At 37.3% G+C, this 18,612-nt stretch overlaps 1 protein-coding gene across 2 annotated transcripts in view; it reads right to left on the reverse strand.

Moving 5' to 3' along the window:
- Nucleotides 1-17,671, reverse strand: part of MMRN1 (multimerin 1) — a 105,535-nt gene extending 87,864 nt beyond the window's left edge. Inside the window, exon 1 of one of the 2 annotated variants that reach the window (XM_069593702.1) lies at nucleotides 17,420-17,671. The gene's annotated coding sequence lies outside the window, so the exon portion shown is untranslated. The remainder of the gene's footprint in view (nucleotides 1-17,419) is intronic. The other variant, XM_069593703.1, reaches the window with a different exon arrangement.
- Between the last annotated feature and the right edge of the window lie 941 nt (nucleotides 17,672-18,612).

The following is an 18,612-nucleotide window of genomic DNA, read 5'->3' on the forward strand; positions in this document are numbered from 1 at the left end:
AACTCTCATTTTACTGATAGAAAATCAAGCTTAAAGAATTTAAGTAACCTCCTAAAGTAGCACATTGTTAATTGATGCATAGTATGTCCAATTCTTTATTGTGCCCATTTTGCATGAAATGTTCCCTTGGTATCTCTAAATTTCTTGAAGAGATCTCTTCTTTGCATTGATCACTGAGGAAGGCTTTCTCATCTCTCTTTGCTATTCTTTGGAACTCTGCGTTCAAATGGGTATATCTTTCCTTTTCCTCTTTGCCTTTAGCTTCTCTTCTTTTTTCAGCTATTTGTAAGGCCTCATCAGACAACCATTTTGCTTTTTTGCATTTCTTTTTATTGGGGATGGTCTTGATCCCTGCCGGTTTTACAGTGTCAGGAACTTCCATCCATAGTTCTTCAGACTCTCTATCAGATCTAATCCCTTGAATCTATTTGCCACTTCCACTGTATAATCGTCAGTTTATTAAGAAGAGGTGGCAAGAATACACAGATCAATTATACAACAAAGATCTCCACGACCCATATAACCATGATGGTATGGTTACTCACCTAGACCCAGACATCCTGGAATGCGAAGTCAATTGGGCCTTAGGAAAAATCACTACAAACAAAGCTAGTGGGGATGATGGAATTCCCGTTGAGCTATTTCAAATCCTAAAAGATGATGCTTTGAAAGTGTTGCACTCAGCAAATTTGGAAAACTCATCAGTGGCCACAGGACTGGAAAAGGTCAGTTTTCATTCCAATCCCAAAGGCAATGCCAAAGAATGCTCAAATCACTGCACAATTGCATTCATCTCACATGCTAGCAAAGTAATGTTCGAAATTTCTCCAAGCCAGGCTTCAACAGTATGTGAATCATGAACTTCCAGATGATCAAGCTGGATTTAGAAAAGGCATAGGATCCAGAGATCAAAGTGCCAACATCCGTTGCATCATCAAAAAAGCAAGAGATTTCCAGAAGCACATCTCAGTTCAGTTCAGTCACTCAGTCGTGTCTGACTCCTTGCAACCCCATGGACTATAGCACGCCAGGCATGCCTGTCCATCACCAACTCCTGGAGTTTACTCAGACTCATGTCCATTGAGTAGGTGATGCCATCCACCATCTCATCCTCTGTGGTCCCCTTCTCCTCCCACCTTCAATCTTGCATCAGGGTCTTTTCCAATGAGTCAGTTCTTTGCATCAGGTGGCCAAAGTATTGGAGTTTCAGCTTCAGCATCAATCTTTCCAATGAATATTCAGGACTGATTTCATTTAGGATGTACTGGTTGGATCTCCTTGCTCGCCAAGGGATTCTCAAGAGTCTTATCCAATACCACAGTTCAAAAGCATTAATTCTTAGGTGCTCATCTTTCTTTATATTCCAATTCTCAGGTCCATGTATGACTGAAAACATCTACTTTGGCTTTATTGACTATGCCAAAGATTTTGACTGAGTGGATCGCAACAAACTGTGGAAAATTCCTGAAGAGATAAGAATACCAGGCTGCCTTACCTGCCTCCTGAGAAATCTGTATGCATGTCAAAAAGCAACAGTTAAAGCTAGACATGGAACAAAAAAATGTTTCCAAATATGTAAAGGCTGTATATGCAGCCTATTTATTTAATTTATATGCAGAGGACATTATGCAAAATGGAGAACTGGATGAAGCACAAACTGAAATCAAGATTGCCAGGAGAAGTATCAGTAATCTCAGATATGCAGATGACCCCACCCTTATGGCTGAAAGCAAAAAAGAACTGAAGAGCCTCTTTTTGGAAGTGAAAGAGGAGAGTGAAAAAGTTGGCTTAAAACTCAACATTCAGAAAACTAAGATCATGGCATCTAGTCCCATCACTTCATGGCAAATAGATGGTGAAAAAATGGGAACAGTGACGGACTTTATTTTCTTGGGCTCCAAAATCACTGCAGATGGTGACTGCAGCCATGAAATTAAAAGACACTTGCTCCTTATCAGAAAAACTATGACCAACCTAGACAGCATATGAAAAAGCAGAGATATTACTTTGCCAACAAAGGTGCATCTAGTCGAAACTATGGTTTTCCCAGTAGTCATGCATGGATATAAGAATTGGGCTATAAAGAAATCTGAGCACTGAATAATTGATGCTTTTGAACTGTGGTATTGGAGAAGACTCTTGAGAGTCCCTTGGACTGAGAGGAGATCCAACCAGTCCATCCTAAAGGAAGTCAGTTTTGAATATTCATTGGAAGGACTAATGCTGAATCTGGAACTCCAATACTTTGGCCACCTGATACAAAGAACTGACTCATTGGAAAAGACCCTGATGCTGGGAAAGATTGAAGGTGGGATGAGAAGGGGACAACAGAGGAAGAGATGATTGGATGGCATCACAGATTCAATGTACATGAGTTTGAACAAGCTCTAGGAGTTGATGGACAGGGAGGTCTGGTGTCTGCAGTCCACAAAGAGTCAGATCTGACTGAGCAAATGAACTGAGATTGATGTCCAATTCTTCTTTCTATCATCTAACAGTAAACTCTGCTACCCCCAACTCCATGCCAAAAATAGAAAACTAGAAGCCTAGTTTACAAAAATCTAGAGAAAATAATTTTCAAGTTGTCATCATTCCTTTTCTCAATTGTTTTTAACTGTATATTTTGCTTTTATGTCACAGCTAAAACATATAATAAGATACTGCTGATAATATTGTGATTTATATTTGTTTAAATTTATGGAATTAGGAGATATTTTGTTTGTAAATTTGCTTTTTGTCTAATCTTTACAACTTTATTCTCTCGTTTGGGTGCCATTTTCAATTCCTGTTCGGTATTGTAAGTGATATCATTGATCATTTGCTAAGTCATGTCCAACTCTTTGTGACCTCATGGATCCTCTGTCCTCCACTAACTTTTAGAGTTTTCTCAAATTCGTGTCCATTGAGTCAGTGATACTATCTTTCCCAGCATCAGGGTCTTTTCCAATGAGTTGGCTCTTTGCATCAGGTGGCCAAAGATTGGAGCTTCAGTTTCAGCAACAGTCCTTCTGATGAATACTCAGGGTTCATTTCCTTTAGGGTTGACTGATTTGATCTCCTTGCTATCCAAGGGACTCTCAAGAGTCTTCTCTAGCAACACATTTCAAAAGCATCAGTTCTTCAGCACTCAGCCTTCTTTATGATCCAGCTTTACATCCACACACGACTCCTGGAAAAGCCGTAGCTTGGACTAGATGGACATTTGTCAGTAGTGTTGTCTATGCTTTTAATCCACTCTCTAGGTTTGTCTTAGCTTTCCTTCCAAGGAGAAAGTATCTTTTATTTTCATTGCTGTAGTCACTGTCCACAGTGATTTTGGAGCCTAAGAAAATAAAATTTGTACTGTTTCCGCTTCTTCCCCTTCCATTGGCTGTGAAGTTACAGGACCAGATGCAATTGCCTTATTCTTCACAAGCACAGATAATAGGCTCTTTCACTTGCTAGAGCGAAACCTCCAGGACAGTAGGAGTGCTCATCCCCAGCATCTGGAATAGTGTTTGGCAGACATTCAATAAGTGTTTACTAAATAAATGAATGAAGGGAGAAAATGATGAAGTACTTCTATATAGCTGTAGTAGCACCTTTCAGGGGTTAGAGGGGAACATCCATTCCCCAACTCATAGCTAAACAAAAGAAAAAAAAAAGGTAAATACATGGTATTCCTTCTATGAATACAACTTTAAGAAGTCTCCTAGAATACCCTTTTAATAAGATTACCTCTTGCATGCAAATCCTTCTGAAATAAAACTCAGAAAGCCCACTGTTTCTACCTCATCTGTTTTCAAAATATGTTTGAGACGGTTTATCTTGAAACCATCACAGGCACATGAGAACTACAAAGCAAAGTCTAAGAGCTGTATAATAAAGGGTAATAAAGAAATAGTTATGCCAGAAAAATCTCAGGTGTGCAAACAAACCAAAACTAACTATAAAATTTAGGTCCAGTAGTCTGGTCCAGTAGTCTGGAAAGGAAATAAGAAAGTATAATGAGTCAAATAATTTTTAATATTAAATGAGATAAGCTTATTAGTTTGTCAGGAAAGAACATATTCTGTCCTAATATAAAAATTTTGACTCTATAATTAGGAAAGTTAAGAGCAAATTGATAAAAGATGACCAAATAACCCTCTGAGGAAATGTTTATATTGTAGTTTGAAAATTTTCCTACTGCTTATTTTATATTTTCTGTTTAAGTAGAGCAATATACTTGAAAGTATTAAAAAGTCTTTAATTCCTTTTGCACATTTTAGAAATAGCATTTTCTTTTCCTTCATGAAAGTTACGGCTAATCATTGACTGACTTCTGCTTCTGGAATTATAGAAGCATTTGTTTCCCTCTTCCTCCTACTAAGCACATCTAAAACTCGTGGCCACTATGTGTAATACAAACATAAGAAGACTCTGGAAGGTGAGGAAGGTGGATGGGCTAGGAAACCTGAGGAACAACTGCACTGGGCTCTCTGGATTTTCTTTTTGCCTAATATCTCCCTGACCACGTATGAGAGGATTTGACAAACTAGAAACACTGATGGCATAAACAATAAAAACCTCAAGAAAATCCAAAGGCCCAGAAGAAAATGGTCAACCTAGAAAGACAGAAGCATTTTTAGACAGTAATTGCTCTACTCCCACCAAACACCACGGAAAGAACTGTGGTGCTGCCCTTGTCCCTGCCTGCAGCGGCTGAATGGAGAGCTTAGAGTCTACACTCACAGGATTGTTACAAGCAGCCTCAGCTTCCATCCCTTTCCTGGGGGAGTGACAAGAAGAGGCTAATAGAGGAGGAATTAGTTTTCACTAAGTCACTGCCATAACCCTCCAAAGGCTGCGTAAAGGGCAAGAGGACTGAAAATAAAAATGGTTTTGAGGTATGCTAGTCTTCACTGAGCACACTTCAGTGGTCTCCTAAAGGCAGAACAGAAGGCAAAAGGTGGGAGAAATATCCTCCAGAGTGTAGAAACCCAGGGGTGGTTCTGGAGAAGAAAGAAAACTCACTAGAGATAGATTTCTTACTGTAAAACCGGAGATCTCGTACAGCATTTTAATCATCTCCTCTTCACTGGTGGGGAATTCCCACCTTATGATGGTAGGGATGGATGACACATGACACCTGACAATGGGCAAATGAGATTGGTAGTCATTTGTATATATACTCACAGTCCTGGGAAATAAGACACTACACGCCACACTAGTATGCACTGAGGTTGTACCTGAGAACAGAGTAAAATAGCAAGGGGCTGTAAGGGGCCGGCTTTATAAAATCAAGAATGTAGGTTGCCCCCTGGCTCTCATTGAAGGGTGAAATCAGCTTGTTTGAATAATTCTACAAGCTGGCAGTAAACTGAATCCCACTACTCAGGGACGAGGAGGAACTGCGCTTGGTCCCCTTGATAAGGAGAATTATTCGGCCAGGGGACCTTATCCACTGGAGCAGAAAGGGGAAGGGAACTTGTGGTTAGGGCCATAAGAAGCCCTCTAGGTTTCACATGTTGAGGCAGCATATAATTGGAAACCTTATTTTTAGGCCTGTAACACACAAAGTTCAGAGATATTTTTTCTGTATTGCAAAGAATAAAGAACTCTTCAGAGCTTTGTTTGTGCTCTGATCGCAAGCTTAATTGAAAGGAAAATCCTGATCATACTCAAAGTATGATCAATTTTAAAACTCTGTTGAGTTAAAACAATAAAAGATGTAACAACTTTAGCTTAGATTAAACCTGCCTCAACTACAAATTGGTGTGACTTAGACCCCATATTGGGGCTTCCCTGGTGGCTCAGTGGTAAAGAATCTGTCTGCAATGCAGGAGACCAGGGTTCCATCCCTGGTTGGGAAGATCCCCTGGAGGAGGACATGGCAACCCACTCCAGTAATCTTGCCTGGAGTATTCCATGGAAAGAGAAGTCCATAGGGGCACACAGAGTCAGACGCAACTGAAGGGACTAACCAGCAGTGGACCTCATATTTGAGGCCTGACAGGAGAAGTATGCCCCTCTCTGAAGTAAATATTATTTACTACAGTTCTTTTACACATAATACTCTCAAAAAAAAAAAAAAAACAAACCATGAGACAAATGAAGAAACAAGAAAATGTGACCCATAGTCAAGAAAGAAAACATTAGTAGCAAAAGATCCAGAAAAAGCTCAGCTATTATATGTATTGATATAATTTAACTTAAATATCCTAGAATGAGAACAACATGTCTGAATACAGAAGGAATGTCAGCAGAGACAAAAACTATAAAGAAAATAGAAATAATAGAAACAAAAATATATGAGAAATAATTTGATAAGCTTAATCGCGCAATGGAAATAGAAAGGGAAACAACTGGCTAATATGAAGACAAGCAGGTTAAAAACTGGGAACGCATGAACACCCGTGGTGGATTTAAGTCAATGTATGGCAAAACCAATACAGTATTGTAAAGTAAAATAAAGTAAAAATAAAAATTAAAAATAATAATAATAAAATAAAAAAACAAAAAACAAATCGTCCAAACTGCAACCCAAAATGATAAAGGTGTAGACAAACAAAACCATATCTGAGATCTGTGGAACATTTTCATATGTTATAACATAGATGTAGGATTTAATAAAAGAAAAAGAAAAGATTAGGACAAAAGATACAGTTTTAAAAGATAACATAAAAATTTTCCAAAATTGATGAAACACATTAACCCAAATGCTAAAGAAGTTCAGAAAATCCTGAGAAGGAGATTGTGCCTGGACATATCGTAGGTAGAATCCTGAACAGCCAAAGAAAATACTGAAAGCACTCAGTAATTTTAAAAAATAAGTTACACAAAGTGTACAACTATTATGGCTGATTTTTAATTAAATACAGTGAATGAGAGAAGACAATGAATGATATCTTTAAAATATACAAAGGAAAAAAAGTTAAGTTAGAATTTTCTATCTATGTAATAAAAATATCCTTAAAAGCAAAGGAGAAATAAAGACATCTTCAATAGGCAAAACCTAATAGGATTTGTCTCTCCAAAAGACCCACATGCCAATATACTTGTCAATTTAAGTGAAAGGACATATTATATTTTTATAAAAACTTGATACATAGAATCAAAAAAATCTTAAAAGCTACATTCATAATAGACTTTCCAACAAAAACAACAAAACTCCAAGCCCATATGGATTCATTAGTAGGTTCTTTAAAACATGTATCACGTCTTCATGAACTCTTTTCAAAAGTAGAAGAGGAAGTAATATTTTCCTACTCAATCCATGAGGTCAGAAAAACACTAGAACAAAGTTTTTTTAATCCAAATATTTCAATAAAAATAAAACCACAGACTAACATTCTGCATGGACATGTAAACAAATATACTCTAAATGCACTATGTAAAAAGCTAATATATCATGACACCATGATGATTATTTTAAAGAATTCAAGGTTAGTTTACAGTCAGAAATCAAGCAATGTAATCCATCACATTAGCTAAAGAAAATACATAATGAAAAACTGTAGATATATATGTCTAAATAGATGCTGGAAAAGTGTTTGACAAAATTAAACACCAGTTCATATTAAAATCCTTTGGTATACTGGGACTAGAAGGGAATCAATAAAAACCTACAGATAATATCTGTATTAATCATAAAACATTTGAACATTTTTCCTCTGATTTAAAAAACAAGCAAAAATCTTTGATCCTAGTCACTGTTACAAGGCAAACAAAAAAGACAAAAGCAGAGTGACTGAAAAGGAAAAATAAAATGCTGCTACTAGAGATAACATACCTATCTACATAGCAACTCTGTGTAATCCTCAAAAAATTTTAAAGAACTTCTATTAATTAATGAATTTAGGCAAGTTCACAAGAAAGTGAATCTAAAGTGTTCAACCAATTTTCAAAAAGAACTAAACTGATTAATTCTCACACCTGCTTTCAAGACAATCTATAATCTAAATAGAGCCGTTTTGGTATTCCAAATAATATAAGGCCAAGAGAGTTTTTTTCTAAAAATGGAACAGTTGAAGGAAGTAGTGAGTCCAATAGTCAATCAACAATGATTTGGAAGCAAAAACACTATCAATTCTATGATTAAAAAATCTTACTGATGAAAGATACTGGAGCAAATAAATATATAATTTTAAAAAATGAAGTTTTACCTCTATTTGACTCCAAACCCCCAATTAATTTAAGGTGGCTCGTGGACTAAATTTAAAACCTAAACCATAACCTTCAAAAAAGAAATGTAAGAGAATATCTTCATGACCTTGGTGCAGAGGAAGATTTCTTGGATAGGACACAGAAAGCATGCACCATAAAAAACTGATCCATCCAATCCCTTCAGAAGCTCATCAAAAGATACAGTTTTCTTAAATGAATAGCAAGCCTCACATTGGAGAAAAATGATAGACATTCAGATATTTGAATAAGTTACCTATCCAGATTATAAAATGTATTCCTGTAAATAAATAATAAAAAGAATCCAATTAATAAATTGGCAAAAGCCTTAAACAGACATACAACAAAAAATATGTATAAGTAGCCAACGTATGCATGAAAAACTGCCCAGAATTTATAGTTATCGGAATAAAGCAAAACAAAACTCTAATGAAATACCATTTCACTACCATTAGAACTAGAATTTTAAAAGAGTTACAACACCTGATGTTGGAAGAGAGTAAAACAATCAGAACTCTCATGTATGTCCTGTAGAAATGTACAATGGTGCTATCACTTTGGAGAACTGTGTGACAGTTATAAAGTTTAAATATGTATCTCACCCTTGACAAAGAAATTTTACATGGAGATATTTATCCAAAATAAGTGAAAACGTGTCCACAAAACGTTCTGTATAAGAGTATTCATGTGTGCATGCTCAGTCATGTCTGACTCTTTGTGATGCTATGGACTGTAACCCGCCAGGCTCCTCTCCATGGGATTCTCCAGGCAAGAATACTGGACTGGGTTGCCATTTCCTCCTCTAGGGGATTTTCCCAACCCAGGGCTCAAATAGTGTCTCCTCTGTCTCCTTGCATTGGCAGGTAGATTCTTTACCAGTGAGCCACTTGGGAAGTCCCTTATAAGTGTATTCTGAATACAAGAGTAGTTCAGTTCAGTTCAGTGGCTCAGTCGTGTCCAACTCTTTGTGACTTCATGAACCAGAACATGCCAGGCCTCCCTGTCCATCACCAACTCCCAGAGTTCACCCAAACTCATGTCCATTGAGTCAGTGATGCCATCCAACCATCTCATCCTCTGTCGTCCCCTTCTCCTCCTGCCCTCAATCTTTCCCAGCATCAGGGTCTTTTCCAATGAGTCAGCTCTTCGCATCAGGTGGCCAAAGTATTAAGAGTTTCAGCTTCAACATCACTCCTTCCAATGGACACCCAGGACACCTTTTAGGATGGACTGGTTGGATCTCCTTGCTGTCCAAGGGACTCTCAAGAGTCTTCTCCAACACCATAGTTCAAAAGCATCAATTCTTCAACACTCAGCTTTCTTTATAGTCCAACTCTCACATCCATATTTGACTAATGGAAAAACCATAGCCTTGACTAGATGGACCTTTGTTGGCAAAGTAATGTCTCTGCTTTTTAATATGCTATCTAGGTTGGTCATTACTTTCCTTCCAAAGAGTAAGGGAATTTCATGGCTGCAATCACCATCTGCTGTGATGTTGGAGCAAAAAAAATAAAGTCAGCCACTGTTTCCACTGCTTCCCCATCTATTTCCCATGAAGTGATGTGATCAGATGCCATGATCTTAGTTTTCTGAATGTTGAGTTTTAAGCTAACTTTTTCACTCTCCTCTTTCACTTCCATAAAGGGGCTTTTTAGTTGTTCTTCACTTTCTGCCATAAGGGTGGTGTCATCTGCATATATGAGGTTATTGATATTTCCCTCAGCAACCTTTATTCCAGCCTGTGCTTCTTCCAGTCCAGCGTTTCTCATGATGTACTCTGCATATAAGTTAAATAAGCAGGGTGACAATATACAGCCTTGACATACTCCTTTTCCTATTTGGAACCAGTCTGTTGTTCCATGTCCAGTTCTAACTGTTGCTTCCTGACCTGTATATAGGTTTCTCAAGAGGCAGGTCAGGTGGTCTGGTATTCCCATCTCTCTCAGAATTTTCCACAGTTTATTTTGATCCACACAGTCCAAGGCTTTGGCATAGTCAATAAAGCAGAAGTAGATGTTTTTCTGGAACTCTCTTGCTTTTTTGATGATCCACTGGATGTTGACAATTTGATTTCTTCTTCCTCTGCCTTTTCTGAAACTAGCTGAACATCTGGAAGTTCACAGTTCATGTACTGCTGAAGCCTGGCTTGGAGAATTTTGAGCATTACTTTACTAGTGTGTGAGATGAGTGCAATCATGCAGTAGTTTGAGCATTCTTTTGCATTGCCTTTCTTTGGGATTGGAATGAAAACTGACCTTTTCCAGTCCTGTGGCCACTAATGAGTTTTCCAAATTTGTTGGCATATTGAGTTCAGCACTTTCAAAGCATCATCTTTCAGGATTTGAAATAGCTCAACTGGAATTCCATCACCTCCACTAGCTTTGTTCATATTTAGAGCTGCCTTATTCATAATAGTATCCCCAAACTGGAAACAACCCAAATGTCCATCAATAGAAGAAGATATAAATGAAGATTGAAATGTTCATATGGTGGAACACTACTCTGCAATAAAAAGAAATGAAATACTTATGTATACAATAACATGGATTAATCTCAAAATCAATACATTGAGTGAGAAGTTTGAGACAAGAAAGATAGAAAAGAGCACAGTTCTAATTATAGGATATCTAAGAAAAGGAAGTACTAAATTATGATGGTAGAAATCAGAAAATAGTTTTTCTGGGATTGGGAGGACTTATTGGAAAAGGACATGAAAGCTCTTTCTGAGATGTTGTAAATATTTTACATTTTGCTTTGGGTTGTGAGTACTGAGGATATACAGTTGTTAAATTACTGTGAATTTTAATGTATGTAATTTACACATTAATTTTTTATAAGTAGGAAAAGAATTTAATAAGCATAAATCAAGAACATTTGCCCCTTCTTAGCAGTGTGTTGAACTTTCTTAATCTAAGTGTACAGTCTTTCTTTTATCATATACAACAAATCTAGTACTCATATTCATTTGTAGAGCAGATAGGATCTCCAGGATAGAAAGTCAACTTGAATTGATATTAACCAAAAATTTAGTATGTCTGAAGGAGGAAAGGAACAGGCCGAGCTGACTCCACCTTGAAAAGGAAGGAAACTCCATCCTGTACTTTCAGTGAACTTTGGACTATGTGCCTGGTATCCATGGGGATAATATACCTAGGGCCGAACTGACCTCCTGGACTGATAAACACCAGACTCCATAACAAGATTTCCCATTGCCTAAAGGAATATAATAACCCCTGTGTAGTCAATCATCCTTGTAATTTTTATGGCATCCATTGGTGTAGGCTACAATGTATAAGCAGCTGACCCTTCTGATTATTAATCATGGTTTTAACCTGATTATATCTCCCTTTAACATTTTCCAGGCTAGGTTTAAGGAATTTGGGGATGTGGGCTTGAGCAGTACACTTAAGGTATATAAGGTTTTCACAAAAGTCGGTCAGGGTCCCTGGCTAAAGAGGAGACTCTGCCTCAGACCCGCTGGTGTAATAAACAGCACTCCACTATCCATGCGGTCCTTCTGAGTGAGTTTGTTTCCTGGAGCATTTGGCTATAACATGTCTAGAACACGAAATGAAAGAAAAAATACAGTGGGACACTCAGTGAATTCTTCTGTTAGAATCAGGACTAAAATCCAGATTTTGTAAAACGAAATCAATAGTCTTTTTATACCTAATTCTGTCTTCATACGCATTCTCTTAAAAATACCTTAGTAAAGTTTACAGAGCTTAGATGATTTTGTCTAATTTTAATACTGGGAAAAATGTTGAGTGCTCTTTCCAGCTGACTAACCATGATACATAAGCACACGCGTGTGCACACACACACACAGAAACTTAATAATAAGTGATGATAAGTAGTTGACTAACAATCAAAAAATTCATTTTTTTTTACCAGAACAAAATTTCCCTAAAATAGGAAAATAAGAAGCCAATAATTTTGTCACATCTTAGAGGAATTAACTAAAAGAAATATGGTCATTCTGCAGAGACTTGATTGTAACACACAGAGACAAAATATGAAAGTAATTTTCCTAAGAAGTTTACTTTTCTTCAGCAGCAGGAAAATGGTTTAGTATCCTAATTTAAATAAGCTTAGCTTAAATTTAGAGTGATCCCAGCTGCTAACAAACTCTCATTAGTAATAAATTTAGGAAATGACCAGATGTTGTAAACACTGTTATAATCAAAACAAAAATAGCTCACAAAGGACTTTGCATTCATCTGAAGGATTCTCAGTAGTTGTGATGCATAACTTATTATACTCAACTCCTTCATTAGTAGTATCATTACTGTTATGTTCCCAAAAGCAAAACTGTAAGTTGAAAAGAAGACCTGCAAAAATGGATTCAGTATATTAGTCACAAAAATACAATGTATTGAAGAAGGTATATAGTCTTTTACTGGATAGATATATAAATCAACGCTAGTAGAACCATTATCAGAGTAGTGATAACAGTACTGAGTAGAATAAGACAACTCACGTTCACCATGGGCAACTCTGATAAACATAAAACAACTTTAACATTTCTGTCTCAATCTTTCATTTTAAAAAGGCATATAACTCATTCATACACCCATAAGCATTTACACAAAATGAAAACACTTTCATTTCTAACACTTTTATAGTTAAAAGAAATCATTTTAAGAAAACAACTGTATCTAACAGTAATTCTCAGGTTTTGAAGATTTTTACGTGTGATAACTAGAAAACAGCCACATTACCTTGGGTCCTTTAATATCTTAGAATAAACAATTCCTATATTTAAGAAATACATTGCAAATGCATTTGCTTCAACTTCGCAAATGGAATTTTGAAGTATGTATTTGCCAGATTGTAATTTAAACCTTAACTAGATATTAGCCTACATGCCAGTAAAATTAAGAAATTGCCTCCATTGACATTTGCAGTTCATTGCTTAGCATAGAGTATGCAGATCTGTGTATTGTTAGTTAAACTGAAGAAATAGAAAAGGGAATTATCCATTCAAAACATCCCTATGACTGTAGGCAAAGGACCTCTCTGGATTTGCATTGAAGCAGCCAACAAATGGCTTTCCCTTAAATTTACCAGCACTTCTGCTCCTGAATCTCAGTAAATAAATCTCTTTTCTAAATGCAGCTACCTCATAAAGCATGTAATTTTTCTCATATTATCATGAACCCTTTCTCTCCAAATTCTTTACCTATTTCTTTTAGAACCATAGACAGTGCAGTGTAGAAAGAAGGCGGCATGGCAAAAGGTCTCAGGTTTGAACCTGAGATCTTTCTCATCCATGCTCTGTCATGGACTGATGGTATGATCTTAGACATGTCCCTCAATCCTGCCAAGCTTCTCTTATCTCCTCTCTAGTGCCAAGCTTCTGTTATCTCCTCTATAGTCTCCTTCTGATGACTTCATGGGTCAGTGTACATGAGACTTTTTATACAATGTAAAGTAATATGTTGGTCAAAGTTGAGATGTTATTATATCAAGAAACCAGAGTTATACTTGATCAACCCAGTGCTTAATTTCCATTATATTTTCTGGTGGTGAAAGAAAAGTCCAGTGCTATAAAGAACAATATTGCATAAGAATCTGGCATGGTAGGTCCATGAAATAAGGAAAACTGGATGTGGTCAAGCAGGACATGGCAAGAACGAACACTGACATTTTAGAAATCAGTGAAATAAAATGGACAGGAATGGGTGAATATAATTCAGATGACCATTGTATCTATTACTGTAGGCAATAATCACTTAAAAGGAATGGAGTAGCCCTCATAGACAACAAAACAGTCCAAAATGCAGTATTTGGGTTCAATCTCAAAAACAACAGAATGATCTTGGTTTATTTCCAAGGCAAACCATACAACGTCATGGTAATCCAAGTCTATGCCCCAAGTGAAGAAGCTGAACAGCTGACCTGTTCTATGAAGACCTACAAGACCTTTTAGAGCTAACACCAAAAAGTAGATGCCCCTTTCACCATAGGGAATTGGATGCAAAAGTAGAGAGTCAAGAGATAACTGGAGTAACAGGCAAGGTTGGCCTTGGAGTACAAAATGAAGCAGGGCAAAGGCTAACAGAGTTTTGTTAAAAGAACACACTGGTCATAGAAAATACCCTTTTCCAACAAACCAAGAGTCCACTCTATACATGGACATGGCCAGATGGTCAATACCTAAATCAGATTGATTATGTTCTTAACAGACAAAAATGGAGAAGCTCTATACAGTGAACGAAAACAAGACCTGGAGATAACTTTGGCTCAGATTATGAGCTCCTTACTGAAAAATTCAGGCTTAAATTGAAGAAAGTAGGGACAACCTCTATGCCATTCATGTATGACCTAAATCAAATCCCTTATGATTATAGATTGGAGGAGGGGGAAACAAATAGATTCAGGGATAAGATCTGGTAGACAGAGTGCCTGAAGAACTATGGGTGGAGGTTTGCAACATTGTGCAGAAGACTGTGACCAAAATCATCCCAAATAAAAAGAAATGCAAGAAGGCAAAGCAGTTGTCTGAGGAGGCCTTACAAATAGCTGACAGAAAAAGAGACGTGAAAGGCAAAGGAGAAAAGGGAATGATATACTCAACTGAATGAAGAGTTCCAGAGAATAGCAAGGAGAGATAAGAAAGCCTTCTTAAGTGAACAAAGCATAGAAATAGAGGGAAAAAATATTGGGGAACACAAGAGGTCTCCTCAAGAAAACTGGAAACACCAAGGGAATATATCATGCAAAGATAAGCAAATAAACGATAGAATGGCAATGACCCAACAGAAGGAGAAGAACTGAAGAGATGCCAAGAATACACAGATGAACTATACGAAACAAAAGTCTTAATGACTCAGATAACCATGATGGTGTGGTCACTCCCCTAGAGTCAGACGTCATGGAGTGTGAAGTCAAGTGGGCCTTAGGAAGCATTGCTATGAACAAAGCTGGTGGAGGAGATGGAATTCCAACTTGAGCTATTTCAAGTCCTAAAAGATGTTGCTGTTAAAGTGCTTCACTCAACTCAGCAGCAAATTTGGAGAACTCAGCAGTAGTGTCCACAGGACTGGAGAAAGGTCAGTTTTCATTTCAATCCCAAAGAAAGGCAATACCAAAGAATGTTCAAATTACAGTACAGTTGTGCTCATTTCACATGCTCGCAATGTAATGCTCAAACTGCTTCAAGCTAGGCTTCAGCAGTATGTGAACTGAAAACTTCCAGATGTACAACCTGGGTTTAGAAAAGGCAGAGGAACCAGATATCAAATGGTCAACATTCACTGGATGATGAAGAAAACAAGAGAACTGCAGAACATCTGCTTCTGCTGCTTTGACTACACTAAAGCCTTTGGCTGTTTGGATCAATAGTCATACTGGAAAATTTGACTGAACAAATTTTCCCGTCCAAATTGGAGACTGGAAAATTCTTAAAGAGATGGGAATAAACAGATCACTTTAACTGCCTTTTGAGAAACCTGTATGCAGGTCAAGCAACAGCTAGAATCAGACATGGAGCAACAGACTGGTTCAAAATTGAGAAAGCAATATGTCAAGGCTGCATATTGTCACCCTCTTGATTTAAGTTATCTGCAGAGTACATCATGTGAAATGCCAGGCTGGATGAAGCACAAGGTGGAATCAAGATTGCCAGGAGAAACACCAGAAACTTCAGACATGCAGATGACACCACCCTTATGGCAGAATGTAAAGAGGAACTATAGAAACTGTTAACGAAGGTAAAAAGAGTGGAAAAGCTGGCTTAAAACTCAACATTCAAAAAAACTAAGATCATGACATCTGGTCCCATCACTTCATGGCAAATAGATGGGGATAAAATTGAAACAGTAGCAGATTTTATTTTCTTGAACTCCAAAATCACTGTGGTCTGTGACTGCAGCCATGAAATCAAAAGATGCTTACTCCTTGGAAAGAAAGTTATGACAAACCTAGACAGCATATTAAAAAGCAGAGATATTACTTTGCTGACAAAGGTCCATATAGTCAAAGCTATGGTTTTTCCAGTAGTCATGCGTGGATGTGAGAGTTGGACCATAAAGAATGCTGAGCACCGAAGAATTGGAGCTTTAGAATTATGGTGCTGGAGAAGACTCTTGAGGGTGCCTCGGACTGCAAGATCAAACCAATCAGTCCTAAAGGAGATCACCCTCAATATTCATTGAGAGGACTGATGCTCAATCTGAAGCTCCAATACTTTGGCCACCTGATTGAAGAGCTGATTCATTAAAATAGACCCTGATGCTGGGAAAGGAGAAGGAGGTAGCAGAGGATAAGATGGTTAGGTAGCATCACTGACCCAATGGACATGAACTTGAGCACATGCCAGGACACGGTGGAGGACAGAGGAGCACGGCGTGCAGCAGTCCATAGGGTTGCCAAGAGTTGGACAAGACTTAGGTACTGACCACCAACAACAATGCTTTACTTCCATTATATTTTCTATACTCTTGACAAAGTAAGACTTGGACCCATCTATTCTTGAATTTCTCTGATCTTCAAGGGAAGATTTTTCTTACTTAAAACACCAGAAATCCTTCTGTGTGGTTCATCTCTTTTTCAAATTTTTGTTGGACACATTTATATATTTTTCTGTTTCCTCTTATGGCCTTAGACAGACAAACAAATAACCTCTCCTGATAATTGCAGTAATATTTTAATTTTGAGGCTTTGCCCTCTTCCCAGGTTATCCTGATATCATGTATTATGCTAGATTCTTCATCTTTGTTGACACACAGAGGCCAGTTCCTGTTATATTAGAAAACTGGTTGAAATAATTAACATGGAGCTTGGTTTCAAAAGGAAAGAAGCAGTCAAATTTGCAAATAGAAAAAATGTCCTTCATGATTTCTGTGTCCAGAGCAACAAGAATATCTGTAAAATTACGGCAGCAGCAGTCTTTTTCCAAAATATTGACAGCTTCACAGTACAAAGTCTATTGATTTAGTTTATCAACTAAAGAAACAGTTAAATAATTGTGCCGTAGGCAATAATAGCTTGATAACAGTTTTCACCATAAATGCTTTCCTTCAGTCTGTATCGTTAAATTCTGCTAAAAAGATTTTTTCAAGTTCCTGCTGAATTAAAAGTGCCACACATTTTAAAGGAAAATCGATGCCTTAAAAATAAATTTATTATGTGTTCAACAAAATACTAATACTGTTAATACTCAAAATAAACCTGTAATCTCATTAGAGTCAAGAATATCAAACTTCTGTTAAAAAAAATTTCCTTCAAGTAGAATGCTAATTTAGAAAAACTCCTTGATAGCTCTTACCTTAAAATTCTTTGCCCAGGGATATTAACTAGATGGTAACGTGTGGAAATTTCTGTTGGCCTCTTTGTAGTCTGTTTCCAAATAGTCACTTATTTCAGAACCAGAGAAACAGGAGCTTAAGAGGGAAAGGGGGAAACCACCCTTAGACAATAGCCCTGCCTTTATTCTCTGTAAGTGCCTAGCAACAGAAGCCCAGAGAAAGAGAAACTAAGATGCCTGAAGGCACTGACCGCCAGTCTGCTCCTATCCTTTCAATGCTGATGTGATCCTAAGGCTGTTACTAAGAAGTGTTATCCAACCTGGAGATTTAGCGACTGTAATGGGAGTGTTCTGACTAATATAAAGCTAAGAGAGTTTTCTCAAAAAACTTGATGGCATTATACTTTGGTAATTAATAACATTTAAGCCAGCATTGAAAACAGGCATAATATATCAATATATATAAATCTTATGTATTACAATTTAGTCTTAATTCTATCAGATTTAGGAAACAAAATAAAAAAAGTGGAGAAAGCTAGGGAAACCTGTTCTAGCTTTTTGATTAACACAATTGCTGCAGGCCTGGGTTACTTTACTCAGAGCATTTCATAATCAGCCACCCCTGGCTGATAAAATCTGCTCTAATTCTTTGCTAACGTGATCTCTATAGTTTCTTATACAGCTCTAGGGAGTGGAGAGAAATTAGTTCTTGAGAGTTTGCCTCTGACAGAATTTTTCTAGAGTCTAAAAGTTTCAGTCAGCTAAATCTCTTTACTCTTAGCTTCTGCCTCTGTTTCAGCATGCGTTACATTTCTCCTGCTGAGTAAAAAGATTTTCCTCCACAAGCTCGTGGGAAGGGCCATGCGCATTGTTGTCTTTTGAATCCCATAGGCTTAGCAGTGCACATGATTAGTGATCAGTTCATGGTGTTCCTTCTGTAGCTCAAAGGAGTGAAAGCTTTGACATCAGTTTGATGTGTATTTTGCTCCCTTAAAGATTTTTCTCTCCCTGATCAGCTCAGACTCCCCAACTAAATGCATGGTTAACGACTGAAAAACAGTCTCCAGGTTATAGTACATTCAGATCTCTGTCTAAAATACATTTGAAAGTTTAGAGGCATATGGATGGAAGTGTATCAAGATTCCAGTGAGTCTTCAGTGTTCTGCTTTTGACACACACATACACACACACACACACAGTCTATTTGAGAAAAA

Source organism: Ovis canadensis, chromosome 6 (assembly GCF_042477335.2).
Source record: "Ovis canadensis isolate MfBH-ARS-UI-01 breed Bighorn chromosome 6, ARS-UI_OviCan_v2, whole genome shotgun sequence".
NCBI classification, from domain to species: Eukaryota; Metazoa; Chordata; class Mammalia; order Artiodactyla; family Bovidae; genus Ovis; species Ovis canadensis.